The sequence below is a fragment of the Anomalospiza imberbis genome, chromosome 5 (assembly GCF_031753505.1).
Source record: "Anomalospiza imberbis isolate Cuckoo-Finch-1a 21T00152 chromosome 5, ASM3175350v1, whole genome shotgun sequence".
NCBI lineage: Eukaryota > Metazoa > Chordata > Aves > Passeriformes > Viduidae > Anomalospiza > Anomalospiza imberbis.
The window spans coordinates 66548491-66565877 of record NC_089685.1 but is presented as its reverse complement, the minus strand read 5'-3'; the positions used below and the strand labels follow the sequence as shown (position 1 = coordinate 66565877).

Genomic DNA, 17387 nt, shown 5'->3' with positions numbered 1-17387 from the left:
ATGTGTGCCATTTGGCCGACCCCTCCTTCAGTTCCATGGCAGAGTTTAATTTTATATTGTGGTATGTAGCCATTGACAGATCCTTTTGAAATGTATTAAGAGGGAGATTGGTTCCAAGATGATGCTCGAGAGCTGGCGTTAGTTTCGTTTCAAAATTGTAAACTAATGCTTCTTTATGATGAAATGGGTATTCTTTCTTTTCCTTTTCTTTTCAAAATTAGAAACAAAAATCATGGTCTGCTATGTCAAACTGCACAGCAACCTATAAATAAAAACAGGAGAGAAAAGAATCTGCAAATGAAAGGTTAGGAAGGACAGCTGTGTTGTCTTTGAAAAAGAAATCTATTAGGTATTTTTATAATTATATGGCAGTCTTTTTTATGTGGTATTTACAGTTATGATTTACGTCCATATTACCATAACTATTTCCATACTTATAGACAACATGTGATAATACTGAGAGCCAAAAGCAACCATTTGGTAGCATTTAAAAAATGCAGGAACACTAAGAGAGAACAGGGCAATAAAGCAGAACCCTTCTGAGTTTTATCCATCTGAGTAATGCGAGCCAGGACAAAAATGTCATCCAACATAAACAAATGTAGAGTTTGGATTGTGGCGGTAAGCTCTCTCTTTACCAATTTAAACACTCGTTTTTGAGTTGGAAGCTAAAAAGATGGGCTCAGAGAAGAGTGGTAACAATGGAGAGATGGATGTTGGTGAATGTGATTCCTGCTGTGATTACATCAGGAGCCATTAAATAGTAAATTATTAATCATGGCAGTGCCTGGAACCACCACCAGCTTGAAAAGCTGGTAAGAATTTCCATTCTAAACCTCTAATTTGTGAGTGGGGTGATGGGCATAACTAAAATGCATTAAAAAAAAAAAAGGAACAAAAAAGAAAAACAAAAGCCGAAAATTCATGCATGATGAGTCAGTTGCAATATGAGCATGTTACACTTCTGAGGTTTCAAGAATATGTCTGAAATAAACCCCTTTGTTAACAAAACTGTGTTTTGGCACCAAGGTGTTTGTGGGTTGTTTGCCCCCAGTTCCTTAAAGATGGAGTCATTCCATAACAGAAAGCTTTTCAGCAGGCTGCTTGCAAATGGATGTTGTGTGGATTTTCTTAGGTCAAAGCCTTATCTCATTTACTTTGGAGCAGTCCAGCATAAATCCATTGACTCTTTGCCATAAGCATGATGTCATTAGAGATTTATTTTTAATTTGTTGCTGAATTAAAACAAAACAAGAGTAAGAAAAAACTAAAGCCCTGATGCCTCAAGCCAAATTGTGCTTCCATTTACGCCAGTGGAGTTATTTAGGATTTATAGGTGTAATAGCCAGCAAATTTTTTAAATGGCTTTAACAAGATTTCAGCTCCTGTGTTTACATCCTGCTCATCAAGATTGAATTGACAGAGATGAGGTGAAAGCAGAAATAGAGACTCAAACACTTCAGAATTAATCTGAGTGAAATCATGTTTTTCACCTATTACGACTCTGGGAATCTTTGTGGTATGCTGGGTACTGTAGAACTGAAATTGTATTCTTGTAACTGAAACATCAAGATAAACTTTTAATCTGCAATCAAAGTAATGAAAATTTAACTGCTTAGATCTCAGCCACACAACTTTTTTAGTCTGCTACTGACTCCTCAGTGCAGAGACGAACTATTGTAGTCCTGACTTCTTCTGACTGTCTGGGATGGGCTTATGCTTCTCAGATATACCTTGTTTGATACAGCTGGGAGGGAAAGGCTGGGTTTGAGCTGCCTGGTTTTGATGGTAATTTCTGGAGGATCAGGCAAAAATAAGAGCTAACTCTAATACCCTTTCAAGTAAGAGAAGAGACAGATCATATATTCTGAGGCATAACAGAAAGAATCCTCCCTCAATGCTTCCCTTATGTTTTCTGTTGTGGAGCTTTATCATATGTGGTACTTGGTAGCACCCTCCTATTATTAAGGTTCTACACCACTTTCCATTACAGAGCTCTATTTTCAGTTCCTTCCATCTTTGCCAAACTCCAGCCATCTGGGCTGAAATTCTCAGAGTCAGATGTCTGCCTCAGGCTGAGTTCCTTTGGAAAAATTTTATGTCAGAGTGGGTCATCCTTTCTATATCACAGTAACCTGACCCACTGTGAGGATTCTCCCAAAAGTAAATATAAAAACATTGATGGAAAACATTTGAGCTTCTTTTAAATTTGAGCAAGAAAATTGGACAGAAATGGGATATTATCTACCGGTCTTGGGACCCAGAGGCCTAATCCAAAACGTAGTGAACTCATCAGGAAGCTTTCACATGGATCAGGCCCTGATTTTTAATGAGTGAGGGAGCAGAGAATTTTGCACAGTGAATGTTTGCCAGGTCGCAATTCACCACCATAAATCAAACGTTAAATAATTCCAAAGCCCTATAAATGAGCGTGCAGATGGCAGTGTCTGCTCCCCAGGGATTGCACTGACTGGGATCCAGCCCCAACAGTTCGATCTCATTTAGAGCAGTCTCAAGGATTGCTCTGATTAGGCACTTGGTGCAGTCTTGTTGCTTCTCTGCTCTCTTGGCTGAAACTTCGTTTGTGGGAGCAAAGCCCCCCTTCCAACACTGTCCAGGACACCTTGGAGCGTGCAGGGCAGGGGTTTCACAGCCAGATGTGGCAGAGCAGCTGGAATCAGCTGGGTTCAAAGCTTCCCTTTAGTAAGAAAAATGGAGAGTCACTTGCGAAAGAAGAAGTGTTCCTGGAGAAGAACACATGGAGTAACTGTGAGCACCGAGGGAGAGAAAAACACCAGAGTGACTTAGGGCTGCTGGGAAGTAGCACAGAAGGGAACAGTTAGAACATTGGGAATCTAATCCATATTGATTCAGCCAGCTGTTAAACCTGCAGGGAAAAGGTCCTGGAAATAGCAGCGCTGATGGAGAAGGCTATAGGTGAGGGGCCCTGTCTGTGCCTTCCTGTTCTCCAACAAAACCTTCCCAGCATCACAACTGGCTTTAACACACACAGAGGAAAGGGTCCTGAGCTTGGAGATGGTGATTTCTTGTGAGTTTTAGAGAAAATCAGTGCCTGGGTAGAGGACAGACACTCTGGAAATCCCCCTGCTAGCAGAACAGACTGCAGTGTGAGTGTGGCTCTTCTCAGGCGCCAGGAAGTCCAGCCACAAATGGAGAGGAGTCACAGCTCTGCTGGTTCTGCTGCTTATGATGAAATAAAGTAATTTCTTTACTATTATTGGGTGAAAATAAATATTTTTAGTGTATTTTCAAGATTCTGACCTTTTTTTTTAATAAAAAGTCAGATCCTCCCATTAAGAGCTTTGACCTGAACGTCTAAAGAATAACAAAAATCAGATCACCTCTAAGTATTTTGTGTCTGGTTTTTTTAAATTTTTAATAGGTTATTCTAAATAAACATAATGTTCTACATGATCCTGGGCCCAAAAACAAAATGCCTTTGACTAGCAATGTGAAACTGGAGTATTGTACCAACCATCTTGGGGAAAAAAAAAAAAACAGTGTAAATGCATTAAGCCTGCCTTTTCTTATGAGCAGTGTTGCAGTGTTTTATGCTGATGGAAAAATGACTTATTTGAACACTTTCTGCAACCTCCAGTTATTGCAGATGTTAAACAATTTAATTTAGAAAGCTTTATTCAAAAATATACTTTGTAGCTGTTCTCTGTTGGTTATGCCTGTGCCCTGCAAGTGCTGTCATTCCTACAGACAGGTTGAGAATATTTGTTTGGAATGTTTCTCCAACTGAAAATGACAATTTGTTTCCAATGGAACATTTTTTTGAGAAAGTGTCACATTCATGTGTTTTAAATCATGCACTGAAGGAAAGTGTTTCCAGTTTTCCACTTCAGAACGACTTTCTTAAAATGAGAATTGGGGTCAAATACTCTTGATTTTCTGAGCATTTCAGTTGAACAGGTTTATTTCTAATTCATTTTCATGATTGAATTAAAGACGTTCCAACATCATGAAGAATTCACAGAGAACACAGATAAATTTTTTATAGGAAAAAAATTATTTTCCTCTAGTATTCCTTACCTCAGAATTCCTGTAGCTTTTTCACCTACCACATTTTTCAGATCAGTAATTTACAGGGCAATTTTAATGCTATTTGAATGCCATGTAATATTGACCTCTAATTCCTCTTGATCAGGGAAAGTACACTGAAAAAAAACCCCACAGATGTGTGCTATTCACATAGTTCTGAGACTAACAGTTGGATTTCTGTTTCATGCAAAAGCTGTGGTGCTGAATCAGAGCAAGCATCTGTTTAATCCTTGAGCTATTCATCCACTGATGGCAGCTGAGGGATGGACTAATTCAAGCCTAATTTACTATAACTGGTCTCTGGATGTTTACAATGGATTACAAGTAAGAAACAGTATGAAAAACAGTGCTGTGCAAGGCAAGTTACAGGATGACAGCATTCTGTAAAAGAAAAGAAAAATAAAACCCAGAAAAAACTCACCAAGTCACTGCAGTAATGTGACAACATTCCCTGATGTATTGGCTGCATCTAAGGAAGAGAACTTTCACTCAACAGAAAATTCATATATAGAACTTCATATAAAGGCTTAGGATGTGAGGGAGAGAAAAACTGAAAAAACTCTTTTTTCCCTGTATTTACCACCAGCTTGTCCTTTTCAATGTATAGCTTTGAATTCTATGGAGCAGAAAAAATGTGAGCAGGCCAGTAATACATACTTCTACAGCATAATTACTTTTCCTACTACTAAATAATGTAGATAAAGTAAAATCATATTTTTCCTGTTGAGAAGTTTGGGTGTTCTGGGGTGTTTGAATAAAGCACGTTAGCCAATGTGCCTGTTATACACTGCAGTCCTTTGAGACCAGAAGAAGTGGGTTTGAGCATGAGGAGAGGTGGTACAGAGTACCTCAGATCTCTTCTGGTCATATGGGGACAGTGCTTAGTTTAATACAGGCTCCATCCTCAATTTTTTGCATTTTTATGCAGTGTCAGAATACAACTAAATAGTACTAAATCAATGAGCACTTTACCCAGGGGTTTGTTCACGGCATTTTATTTGAAGAACTGTGCTTTTCTTCTTTATGAAGGAGTGTTTTTTCCAGGCTAAAATGCATGTAAAATAAACATGCATTTTGATGTGTGCTGTCACATCAGGCCAGAGCCAGCATTCTGAGTTCTATGGCTGTGATGCCATAAGGTGCCTTGGGAGCACAGGGTAGTTCAGCTTGCAGGGGACCTCAGGAGGTGGCGTAGTCACTGCAGCATCCACCATCCCTGCTGTGGGTCTAGCACACTGCCCCAGGAATGCTGGACAAGCTGCAGGTGGACAAGTGAACACTACAGATGTGCTGACAAGCTGTCACAGAATCACAGAGTCATTTAGCTTGGAAAAACTTCCACGATCATCGAGTCCAACCTGTGCCAGATCCCCACCTTGTCACCCAGCCCAGAGCACTGGGTGCCCTATCCAGGCCTTCTGAGACACCTCCAGGGATGGGGACTCCACCACCTCCCTGAGCAGCCCCTTCCAAGGTTTGACCACCCATACAAGGAAGAAATTCTCCCTGATGTCCAACCTGAACCTCCCCTGGCACAACTTGAGCTGTTTCCTCTTGTCCTGTCCCTTGTTCCCTGGGAACCCAAATCCCCCTAGCTGTCCCCTCCTGTCAGGTAGCTGTAGACAGAGATAAGATCTCCCCTGCTTGCTGTGGTTTAGGAGGTATCATCAAGGACCAAATTGGCAGGTCTGTATTTGTTTCTGAGACCTGCAGCCCACAGTTAAATGGCACATGTGGCCTCAGTGTTTTCAAAACCTGACAATTAGAAATACTGAAAATTCAGTCACATTTTCTCTTCTGAAAAACACTAACAAAAATAGGAGACGATAACTGACTTAAAAAGGACTGTTTTCCAAGAGGTGAAAGATACAGCAAGGCATATAAAGCAACTTTAACACGTGTGGAATAGAGCCAAAACAGTGTAATGCAAAATGTGGGGTAGTACAGGGCTGGGCTTTTGCTGCCAGTCAGGTTAAGTGTCTGACCAGATCTCCCTCTGGATTCAGGGTCTGGCTCACACAGCTGCCTTTCCTCTTCAGGAGTAGAGATTGCAGAGATTATCAGCAATATTATCACAAGTCTCCTACTTCTCTGTGTGCTTCTTAAGACTTCTGCATTTGGACTTGTGCAGTTATGGGACGTTAAGGAAACTCCCCAGTCAGACCATTCCCTCTGGGACTCTCTGGCAGTGGCACTCCCAAGGTCAGAGACTTTCTGGGACTGAAGGCCCTTCCTTGGCTCCAGTGACCGACGGGGTCCTGGCTCCCCACACACCCCACTCACATCACACCAGCTTTGCCATGGCAGAGGTGGCAGAGTCCCAGATGTCTCATTCCATAAAGCCACTTGCTCCTGGGGCAGTGACACAGACACAGCTCAAGCTGCTGCCTCCAAGGAGGGACCCCAGCAAAGGAACCCCTGGGATTTTATCCCATCACAGTCTCCCCATGGCCAGTCCCACTCTTCCTCTCGAGTCTTCAGCTCCTGCCCCCATCTCCGTGTCCATCCACCTCGCTGCCATCACTTGTTTTCATCTCCCTTTTTGTCCAAAATGTTGGGAATTCTCGGCTGCTGCTGTGACTCAGTGTCCATTCCCCTGGCTGGCTTTCACCTGCCTTTGTGCCCTTTGTCATCCCAAAGGTTGGCAGTTGATTCTCTTGTCCTGGGCTCCCACCCAGAGCTCAGCCTGTCCTTCAGTCTGCATTTAAATCTGCATCTCAACCTGCGTTTCCATCTGCAGTTTGTGAGCCCGGCTTCCTGCACCAGAGCTGTTCCTCAACAGTGAGAATTCTTAAAATGACTTACTCCTGTTCCTTGCTGTGGACATACCATGAAGAACAGAAACACTGAAGCCTCAAAACTCCCAAAAGGAAGAGGCTGAACATAAAATGCAGAGTGTGTATTTAAAATGTTAGGGTTTTTAAGGCATTGACTGTAAGTAGCTGTTGCAGACTTTGGTTTATATTCTTACACACTGTCCAGGGGAGGCAGAAAAAGCAGCTGAAAGGCCAAGTCAATGCTCAGAACTAGACCACCCTGGCCTCTCTGCCCTCATAAACCCATTGGCACCTTCCCTGCCCTGGGGAAGTTTTGAAGGAGTTCAGGTCTCTCCTGAACTCTGCCATTAGGACATACCCTAGGAGGCAGCAGAAGTCCACGTTCTTTCACAGCAGCTCAAAACACATCACCATCCTCCTCAGCCTTACCATGAGCTGCCTGCTTGGCAGCTTTGTTACTGCCTTCTGAGGGCTGGGCAGCTTTGCACAGCTTGTCACCCTAGGTATCTGCAGTGTTTCTGAAGCCACCAGCAGCAAGTCTTGCCTGTGGCAGGCTGAGCCTGGAACTCATACCAAGATTGAGTAGGTGCCATGCAGAGAGCATTTCTACCCTTGTGCAGTGCTCGGTTTGCCTCAGGATTTGCAGCCAAAGAGGAGAAATAGCTACTTTCTCCACTCTGATTGAAAAGTTCTGTAGTGCCATAGAAAGAGGAGTGTCCTTGATGAGTACCCAGGAACTGACGCCCAGCAGTCTTTCCCAGCATCACTTTACATACCTGAAATTAGTCTGCGCAAGCCAGTTAGAAATCATTTTTCAAAGGGCAGGACTATATCCAAAGAGTATTCTCACCATAAAAGCCATATTTATAAGTATGATTACCATGTAAATGGGATATCCATCTTCAGAAATGAAGGGCTGAGTAGGCAAGACCACAGCAGTGCCCTCAGGACACACATTTCTGTGCCCCCCCTTAACTCTGACCTCTCCACTCACCCTCATCATTAAATCAGTGGGCAGCTGCCCCAGGGTAGCAGCATCAGTGCAGTGGGGGGGAGGTGGCTGGGAGGTGAGGCCAGGGCAGGAGCAGGAGCTTGGGAAATGGTAGCTTGACAGAGGAGAAGGGTGGAGGTGAAACAAGAAGTCGTTCTTGCTGGATGTGGAAGTGGCAAACAAATCCAATTTTCTTAGAGGATTTTGGAGCCTGAGCTCAGAATCTGCTTCAGGTCTCACTGGAGTCTGGCCTTGTAGCCTTGCATGGCTGTGCCTTAGGCAGCATGTTTTTTTGGTGTACTGGATGTGTTAACTCTGTGTGCAATAAACATATAGAGCTCTGACTGATATTTTGTAGTTTTTGCATCTACAACTTTTTTATGGCTACTTTTTACATTTTATGCATTCCAGCCTCCATTTTTTAGAGTCTACAAAGAACTTAGATTTCTCTAGAAGTACTGAATATTGCTGTTATTTCTGACTGGAGCTTTTGCTAGGTACTCCCAGCTCTCCTACTGTAGCACATTCTGAACTCACTATCCAGAGGGAAAAAAACTCCAAAAGAAAACAGTATATCTGATGTTCAGAACAAATTTATTTCTAGCCCCAGCTAGAGGGACTGTTACTGCAGGGATCACTGCAAGGGTGTCAGATCCTGGAGCCCCAATGAGTTTTACCCTGAGGTAGGATTGCAAAAATAGACTTCTGATCCTGTGTAAAACATATCTGCTTGGGGGGTAAGATACTAAATTGTGACAGGAACTGCTGTAAAGCTAACACAGCTTTAATATGTGGGGAATAGAGTACTCCATATGCTGCTGTGTGATTTCCTTCTTTGGCTTGGAAGGCAAAACCCACTGCTTGTATTTGGAAGGCAAATTTAAATCCCCAAAATATCTTCTCTGAATTTACTTAATTTTACTGGCTGGTTGAGCAGGCTGACCATAGCTCAGACTGGAGTACAGGTTATGTTATTCAGCAGAAAACTCCCTTGTGTGAGCAGAATTTGGTTTCATTTTATTTTTTTTTCTTCCTCTTTCTCCACCTCCAAGACTATACATACAAAGGGAGGTCACAAAATAAAAATAAGCTGTATCCAGCAAAGTTCAGTGTTTGAAATAAAAAAAAAAAAAACCAAACCTCGGTATACTTATTAGAATCTCTTGTTAATGAGGTCATTTATGTCAGGACAGGAAATGTACAAAATAGCACAGGACAGAAAAATCTAGACACTATAAAACACGCCAACAAATTTGGCACACTCATTACTCCCTTAATATGCCCCCAATGTAATCTATAGATCCCACAAGTGACCACACTATGTTTATGTATGCAAAAACTCATATATATGTAGCACTCCTAAGAGTAGCAATTTTACTAGTGGGAAAAGATTATTGTGGTATTTTTATATAGCATATATGTTTACTTAGAGTGAGTCCTTGTAGGAGAATGCAGGACCATGAAAAACTGTTAAAATGTCATGATTATATTAATTTCATACTTAAAGGAATACTTCACCTAAAGTTATGGTTCCAAAATTACACTGCTCATTCATTATGTTTTTAATGTATAATTGGCTGCCTTCAAAAATGTCACAGTAGGAGGAAAAAAAAAGATTCATTTTCCTTGGCATGTGTACTGTTGCTATTCCTGTGTTCATTTGGCTTGGCTCGAGGAACCAAATGCTGCAGTCTGAAATAACTTTTTATATGTTGACACGTGCATTTAACTAGAATAAGCAGGCAGAGTGGACCAAGTTGGATTCAGCAAAGAACAGAATATATCTTGTGTTGCACCTTTTAATGTGTCAGCCTCGGTTTCTGATTCTCATTTCATCATTATCACAGCACACATGGAGCTCTGAGCTGCACTCAGCCCCTACACAAAGACCAGGCAGCAAGGGAACACCAACAGGGGGAGGAGGGAACAGTGAGAAGGAAGGATGGAAAATATAATGTCTTGAAGATAAAGCTGGGAAGGGAATACCATTAATCTGTTGAAATTTATTTAGCAAAATTTATTTAGCCTGTTGTTTTCCAGAGCAAATAGATCTTTTCTGCTTTGTTGACTGTCCCTTAGTGGGGCCTGAAGAGAGGCCTCTTGTGTTAAGCACATTTCTCTCTCTCTCAGGATTTTTCATAGAGGTGCACAGAGAGAAAGAAAGAGAAAACAATTTCTATTTCTGCTCCTTGTTTTTCCTATGTGGAATGTGTTTGGAGAATTGTTTACCTGGGGTGATTGCTTGATTGGATTCTGGTGAGGATTGTTTGAGCCTGATGGCCAATCCAATCCACCTGTGGCTGGACTCTCGCGAACAGGGTCCCACGTTATTAGTGAGTTAGATATGGCGGTTAGAAAAGTAGGTATGTAGTTTTAGTATCTTCCTTTAAATAGTATATTAATGTATTATAGCATAGTTATAATAAGGAAATCATTCAGCCTTCTGAACTGATGTTGGACATCATCATTTCTTCCCACTGGGTTCGCCTGCATTTTACAATAGCCTCTCCAGTCCCACACATACTGAGCTGGATTCTTGAACCCTCACCTCATGTTCACACCCCTGGCCTGAGTCTTGATCATTTCTAGAGTTGATTTGAACTCCAGGTACTGGATTTGGTCTGATCTCTAAACCCTGGGCTGCTGACATCTGTGTTTGACACAAGCCTCAGGAGAAAGGCCATGATGCTGTCCTGCAGGTGAGAACGTGAGAGTGCGTGGAGCCACATTGTCTTCCCCATGTCCTGTCTGCTCCCCATTTCCCCAGCACACAGCTGGGCTGCAGGAACCTGCCATGGCATGGTTTATGGGTTCATAACACATCTCCTCTTCAGCTGGGATGTTCCTCAGCTCACAGGGATGTCCCATAGTCTAAATCATGGTTATGTCACCTGAACCTTACACAGAGAAAATCCTAAACGCTCACAGGGCTGCAGCACAAGTGGACACATAAGGAGAATACCAAGAAAATTTTGTAGGGAGTCCCACTATTCTGAATTCTCATTACTTTAGGGGAGAAAAAAAAAACCACTCTTCTGTACCCACCTCCATACAGTCCCATGAGCCTGACAAACACCCTCAGAAGAACAGATGGCTGTGCACTGTGAGAAGTCTTTCTGGGAAGCAGAAGTTGAGGATCAGCAGTGGGTAATGCCCTGCTTGTTTTGCAAACTAGGCAAAAAAGACACCTTATTCAGTTATAGACAGGAAACCCGGGCCAAGTTAGTGGAAGTTCTTGTCCAGGACCACTCCCTAGATGAGCTCAGGCTCAATGTTCTTGTCAAGATGAAAATCATGACACGCCCTGTGCCTTGTGCATTGTTGGGACCTGCTCCTGACCACATCTTAGCAGGGCTTTCTGCCTTGAGCACATTCAGATTTAGTGTGCAAAGAACTAGGGGTCAGTTAGGAAAAAAAGATCCGAGTGAACAATTAAGGACATTTAGGGAACTTAAACACATGCACTGAAGTCTACTGCATCAGTGTGACAGCCTATGATAGAGCACCAAGATGCTGGGTTTTGGGGGCTTTTTGAATCATTGTGTCAGTCTTGCAATGTTTTAGGTAGACGTTGGGTTCTTCATGACACCTGTTGGTCTTCCAAATGAAGATTTCTGTGTTTAAATCCCAAGGAGACATTTGTGTTTGTGCCACTAGTTCTCCTTACTGTTCCCTCAGTGAAAACAAAGATAGACATACAAGTAGCTGGTTTTTGATATCTGCAGATTTTATTGACTTTTCCCTGTGATATACATGATACTGGGAGGAAAAAAAATCTTTTGTTGTTTGTGTGTTGACTTGTTTACTAAAAAAAAAAACCCAACAAATCAAGTAAGACTTGAACTGAAAATACTCAAGAAACCTAACCCTGAAGTCCTTGATTCGTGTTTCCCTCCATGGTCAAAACTGTCATCTTCACCTGAGGAAGTAATATCCAGTTTTAGAATTAATAATCTGTTTTATTTCCTCTTTTTTTCTCTCCTTTTTTTCTTATCTGTCTTGTGTTGGAGGACAAATATCACCAATTTAAGCTGTTTTATAAAACAGCTTTGTAGTGCAAAGCCAAATAGATTTTGGTTTCTCTGTCACTGGCGGGAATGAGTGCTCAAATACAGTATTTATTAGCATTTAAATAGTCTGAATTTTACACCTTTGTGTGCACACATGCATTTAACTTCTCAACCCTCTCCACCCTCTCCCCCTCAAGGCATTAATGAATTTTATTCTTCTCAAAATAGCAGTTCTGTTTGGAATAGCTAATTGCCGGGTTTCTGTTGTGGTGTTTTGGTCTGAAAAAGCCCCGTAAAGAGCAGCCCGTGTGTTCCTGGTTCAATGGGGACCTCTGTTCCCCTCGGGGAGCCTCGTGGGGCTGTGGCTGAGGATCTCCCTGTTTCATTTCAACCTCTCTTGGACAAGCAGCATACACTCAATTGATGGGCACTGTAAAAGGGCTGTTGGAACTGAATGATTCATTTATTTATTGCTTCTATATTTATTTATTGCCAGTGTCAAAGAAAAGATTGTGCTCATGGGCTTTTCATCTTCTCCCAAGTGCTGCCTGCACGCTGCACTGCAGAAATATTTCCCCCTCTAAATGCACTTGTGCTGACTGGAACTGGATCCTCACAGGCAAATTGCAACGCTGCTGCTGCTACAATGTCATAATATTTCATAGGTCATTTATAAATATTATTGCCAGGGCAATAAATTTCTTCAGAGTACTTGAGCTACTGCTAATAAATAGTTTATTTAAGCTTGTAAGAATGGAGACATTTCACTTGGAATATCTTTGGCCTCTTAAAAATTGTTAGTGCAGAGAAGAAAAGGGGAAAAATAAACTGGAAAAAAATATGCAGCACATATTTTGATTTTTTTTCCCAATGTTTTTACTTGCTTAAAAGGGCCTTTTTGTCAGAAAGCATGTCTCTGTGTGAAGATATTACAAGGTTTGATTAATGTGGATTATTTAACATCTTATTTAGAATATTATTCCTTCCTTTTTTCTCTTTCATTCCCTCTTTTTTTTTCTTTTTCAGAGATGCATGCAGCTGAAATAGTGCTTGAGCAGGTTGCCTCTCACATCAGTAGTAGTAACTCAATTCCTTCTGCCACTTTCCCCTTTTGGGGTAAACATTATGGGCATGGTGGTGACATTGTATTTGTTTATTTGTTTATTTTTTGATGGTTTGGGCTAAGTTTAGATTTACCATTATTATTAATCTTTCTCTTTGGTTAAAAAGGCTGGGGTTCAGATAGATTTTTAATAGTGATATGAAGACACAGACCAGAAGGGGGGAAGTCTTGGTTTTTGTGGTGGTGTTGTGTTTTGTTGGGGGTTTTTTGACAGCTCAGCAAAGGTGTCAACTCTTTACATTCAACTCCTGAATTCACATCAAGAATAAATGCTAAATTTTTTTTTCATGTGCTTCCCATAAAATGTGCTATTTCATTCAGGCTCAGGAGGAGGTACAAAGCTGATTATTTTATTTGTGCATGTGTGGGAACATTATATTTCTATTGCAACCATCCAGTATGGAAAGAAAAATAATATTCCATTGAAAACTTACGAGTTTTTCTTGAACACAGACCTGTTTAAAAATTACAGTCCCTGCAATTCTAGAGATGCTTAATACCTCTCCTGGCAGAGTCCATGCCAGTCTCTCCCAGATGACAGGCTATCTCCAGAAGCTCTGGGAACAGGCAGGGAAAAACCTCAACAAATTCAAAATATCTATAGGAAGGGGAATCCTCTTATACTAAGGGAGTTAGCGGGCACTGGTCAAAGACTTTTGGTGTAAAGAGCCTGGAAAATTGTGTACATACCTCAACCAAATCCCACATAAGACTTGGAGGAAGGGAAACAAACCTCCCGTGTGCTCTTTTGCTGACAAATGACAGGGTTTCCAAGAGCAAAGCAGGAAATTCTCTGCATTTACTTACAAGTTTATGGCAGCACAGGTGTACTCTCCTGCAGACTTTGGCCTGCACATGATTTTGTCATTTAAAATAGACTTGGTGCAGAGCAGAGCTCAGCTCAGCTCAGCTCTTCTGATGTGGATTTCTTGGTTCTGAATGGGTTTCCCCTCTGTTCATGGTTTCTGCCTCAGAATACCATGAGCTTGTCTTTTTAGTTGCCTGTGTAGAAGATTTTTTTTTTTGTTTTCCTTTTTTTTTTTTTTTTTTTTCTCTTGGAAAATATCAATCTCTGAGCAGTGTTTTCATTCACTTCCGTCCATAACACATTTGTTTTGAACATTCCTCTTGATCCCCAATGCACAACAAGGATGGCATTGAAAGGCAAAATAGGAATTTCCTCTGTTGTGTCAGAGCAAGTGTCTGAATTAAAAGACAATAAAAAGGCAAATTTGTTTTTAGCCAGGTTTATGTAGATGAAAAAAAAAAAAAAAAAAAAAAAAAAGGCTTCAGGTTCCAGTATTCAGTAATGTCGCAATATAATGTGTGTGGATCACATTGAGAGAATTTGCACAAACATCCTCTGCAAACTTACTGTACCTTTTGATCTTCCAGCTCCAGGAAAGAGTACAGGAAGGGGGGAAATGTCTCCAAAGCATCAACACTGAAACAGCTTCAGTGGTAAAGCTTTAGTGTGGTTTTTCCGTGCAAAAATCTGGGTTCCTCTGCATCCCTAATATCCAGGGACGAGTCTCAGTGTAACTGAGTGTGTAACATAAGAAGCCTCTGTGCTGATTCCTGGCAGCTCTGCTGGTGTTTTCCACTGAAAATTGAAAACTCTGCTCCTCATTCTCAAATGACCCCCAGCTCCTGGAGGGGCCACAGCTCAGCCAGCCCTTGTGCTGCATCTGGGTTGTTTGCTCTCCAAGGAGGGGGCAGGCAGGGAGCACAAAAGACTGCTGCAAACAGCAGAATTACCTTCCAGCCATATCTTCCATGTTTTATTGCAACACCACCTTAGCCCCTTTCCCTTTCCCATGTTTATGTAGGCTGGAGACCCTTGCAGGAAGGCAGGATGCCTTCCAGCTGTTGACTTTTTAATCTTTTCTCTGATCTTCAGGGCAAGCAACAAGCAGCATAATACTTCATATGTATGTTTAATATCAATGGAGTATTTTAGTTTGGACTTTTTCCTTTATAGGCTGCATAAAGACACAATTTGTGAGATTTTAACTTCCCTCATAAAACCCCTTGCTTGCAGCAAGCTGCATTCTGCTCAGTAAAGCTATCAAAATTGATAGATTCAGCTTTGATCGTAGTAACAAATCTGTTTGACCCGAATTTTTCAGAAGTGTCACTTAAATATAGGGGGAAAGAAATCCTTGCACTTTCCAAAGGCAAACTCCAAAGCTTAGGGAAAATTATGCTGTTGTATGCAAACATTTTGACTATTACTGACCCTTGCTGAAGGAAGCAGCATGAAGTTTAACTGAGTACTGAATACAACAGCTCCTGGAAAGTAACTTTTTTGTTTTCAAAGGGTGTAGGGAGATAGGTGTATTTGCAAAATTACTGTTTAGCCCATTGATATACAGAGAGCTAATTCTTTAGATTTCAGTGATGTAATTAAAAGAGTGAGATTTTGGGATGAGTAGGTGTTATAACTTGTGTGTGTGGTAGATGTTATCAGCCTGAAATACTACAGATATTTAAAACTGCTGAATACCATTTCCAGCTATTTTGATGTGCTTCAGAGAAATAACTAATACAGAGCAGTTTGCAATTGTAGGAACCCAGGTGGGCCTGGAGCCAGGCTCTTACCTGGCTGAGATCAGAGCTGATGGGGCTGAGCTTCTGCAAGCAGCTGTTCAGGGTTTCACTGTAAATTGTCAGAAGTCCCAGCACTTGAGAACTTACTTGGAAGTGCTGTTGTGTTTATCCAGAAGTGAAGAAGGTGGCTCTGCCTTTGAGGTACCTCTCAAATGACTGGGTTTAAATTTGATACTCACCTTTCACAGAGCTGACATCAAATGAGATGCATTTTTTTTTCTTTTTTTTAATTATCTGTCCACGTTGCTGGTTTAAGTGAAAAATACTCTTAGTCACCCAGAGAAGAGTAACATATTTCAAGATAGCAAACCAACTCTATAAATACCTGTAATGCCAGGATCTTAACCTCAGGGACAGCATGGCAAAGCAGTTTTAAACTGCTCTGCTCAGTCCTTCATCAGAACAGTGCTTTCTTTCTCTCTCTGAGTTTTTAATAGACATCTCAAGTTGAGATGACTGTCAGCACTTTCTTCTGGTAAGACTCAGTTTTTCTAAATATATATTCTACATTTGTAGCTACAAATATATACAGATATAGAGTATACACTTTCTGTAGGAAGCCAGGTTCCATTTCTAGTTAATTTTCTGATTCATTCAGCATGTGTATATTGCTTTGATAGCTTTTTTTTCATTGGTAGTTGATGAGTTCATTTCTGTAACATAGGTCTCTGTCTTGCTTAGGGCACAGCACTGAGACTGAATCCTGTGGTTCTGAGAAGCAGACTCTTGTGCCTGGAAACAAAATTTAATTATCTTTAAAAAAAAAAAAAAAAACAGACTATTAATATCCCATTTAAATAATTAGTTGTATGCTTTTACAGACAGAAGGGGTTATGCAATGAAATGAAACAAGAAATAAAATCAAAGGCAGGTTAAGGCTATTTTTGTTTCTCCAAATAAGCATACTCATACATAGACTACCAAGTGGAAGAGGTTTGCAGAATTAGATGCTTTATGAGTAGCTAGAAGACATTAATTTAGCATTTTCTCAAGACAAGACATATGCCCCATGCCTATCCATGCCTCAGAGCCTCATTCTAACCACTACATGATGGATTTAGAAAGAAATTTCTGCTGTGGCCAGCTCATCCCTTATAACTGTCCACTAACAATGCTGTCACCTCTCTGTGAAACATCTTTTTATCCATCCCAGATGCTAAACCTTGTCTTCCTGTGCAAAAAAAAAAAATGCCCCACAAGAAAAGCCAGAACTTTTTAAATGCCAGAAGACTAAAAATTCTCTTAAGCTCAGGATAAGCCTGCCAAATACAAGGTACCCTGAATTTACACTCTGTAAGTGAGAGCTGTCTCTGAACAGCACAACAGTGGGTGTAAAAATGTGTTGAAGGGTGCCAGAGCTTCAGCTGAGTTTGTGTGTAGCTGAAGGAACTCCCTAAAGTAGAACCAGGCCAGGATAATCAAAACAACCCTTAGTGTTAAAAATACATTGCTGGCTTGGGCTTTTTGTAAGGCAGGACAAGGAGGAAAATACCCTACTCAAGAAGATAACTCCCTTTCAGCCATTTGAACAAAATCATTAACCAGGTTGCACATACGTTTAGTCAGTGATCCTTTAGGCTTCTCTGAAGAATCAGACCCTTGTGTGTGTGGCTTGTGAGGATCTGAGGGATGTGGTATCTGGAAGAGTTCTGTTCAGAAAACAACCAGCTATCCTGAGGTCACAGTGAATATCTAAGATTTCTGTGTCTAAAATTGAAGTTCAGGCAGTGCCAGAGTCCTATCTACCCATGGATTTCTCCTCCTCCAGAAAGAGGAATGGCAGGAAGGGTGGACAGGTACAGAAACCT

General features: G+C 41.2%; 1 protein-coding gene and 1 long non-coding RNA gene across 6 annotated transcripts in view; one reads left to right on the top strand and one right to left on the bottom strand.

The window, feature by feature from the left end:
• The window catches only part of LOC137474798 (potassium voltage-gated channel subfamily KQT member 1-like), a 407224-nt gene that overhangs the window by 232778 nt on the left and 157059 nt on the right, over window positions 1-17387 (top strand). The window lies entirely within an intron of this gene.
• Window positions 74-5129, bottom strand: LOC137474797 (uncharacterized). Of its 3 annotated transcripts, none has more exons than XR_010999498.1 (3): window positions 4917-5129; window positions 4490-4537; window positions 74-262 (listed from the first exon to the last, which is right to left on the bottom strand). It is a non-coding gene; the product is annotated as an uncharacterized lncRNA (long non-coding RNA). The 3 variants fall into 3 exon arrangements; XR_010999497.1 differs by lacking the exon at window positions 74-262 and adding an exon at window positions 3576-4184 and having other exon boundaries at window positions 4743-5129; XR_010999496.1 differs by lacking the exon at window positions 74-262 and adding an exon at window positions 3576-4184.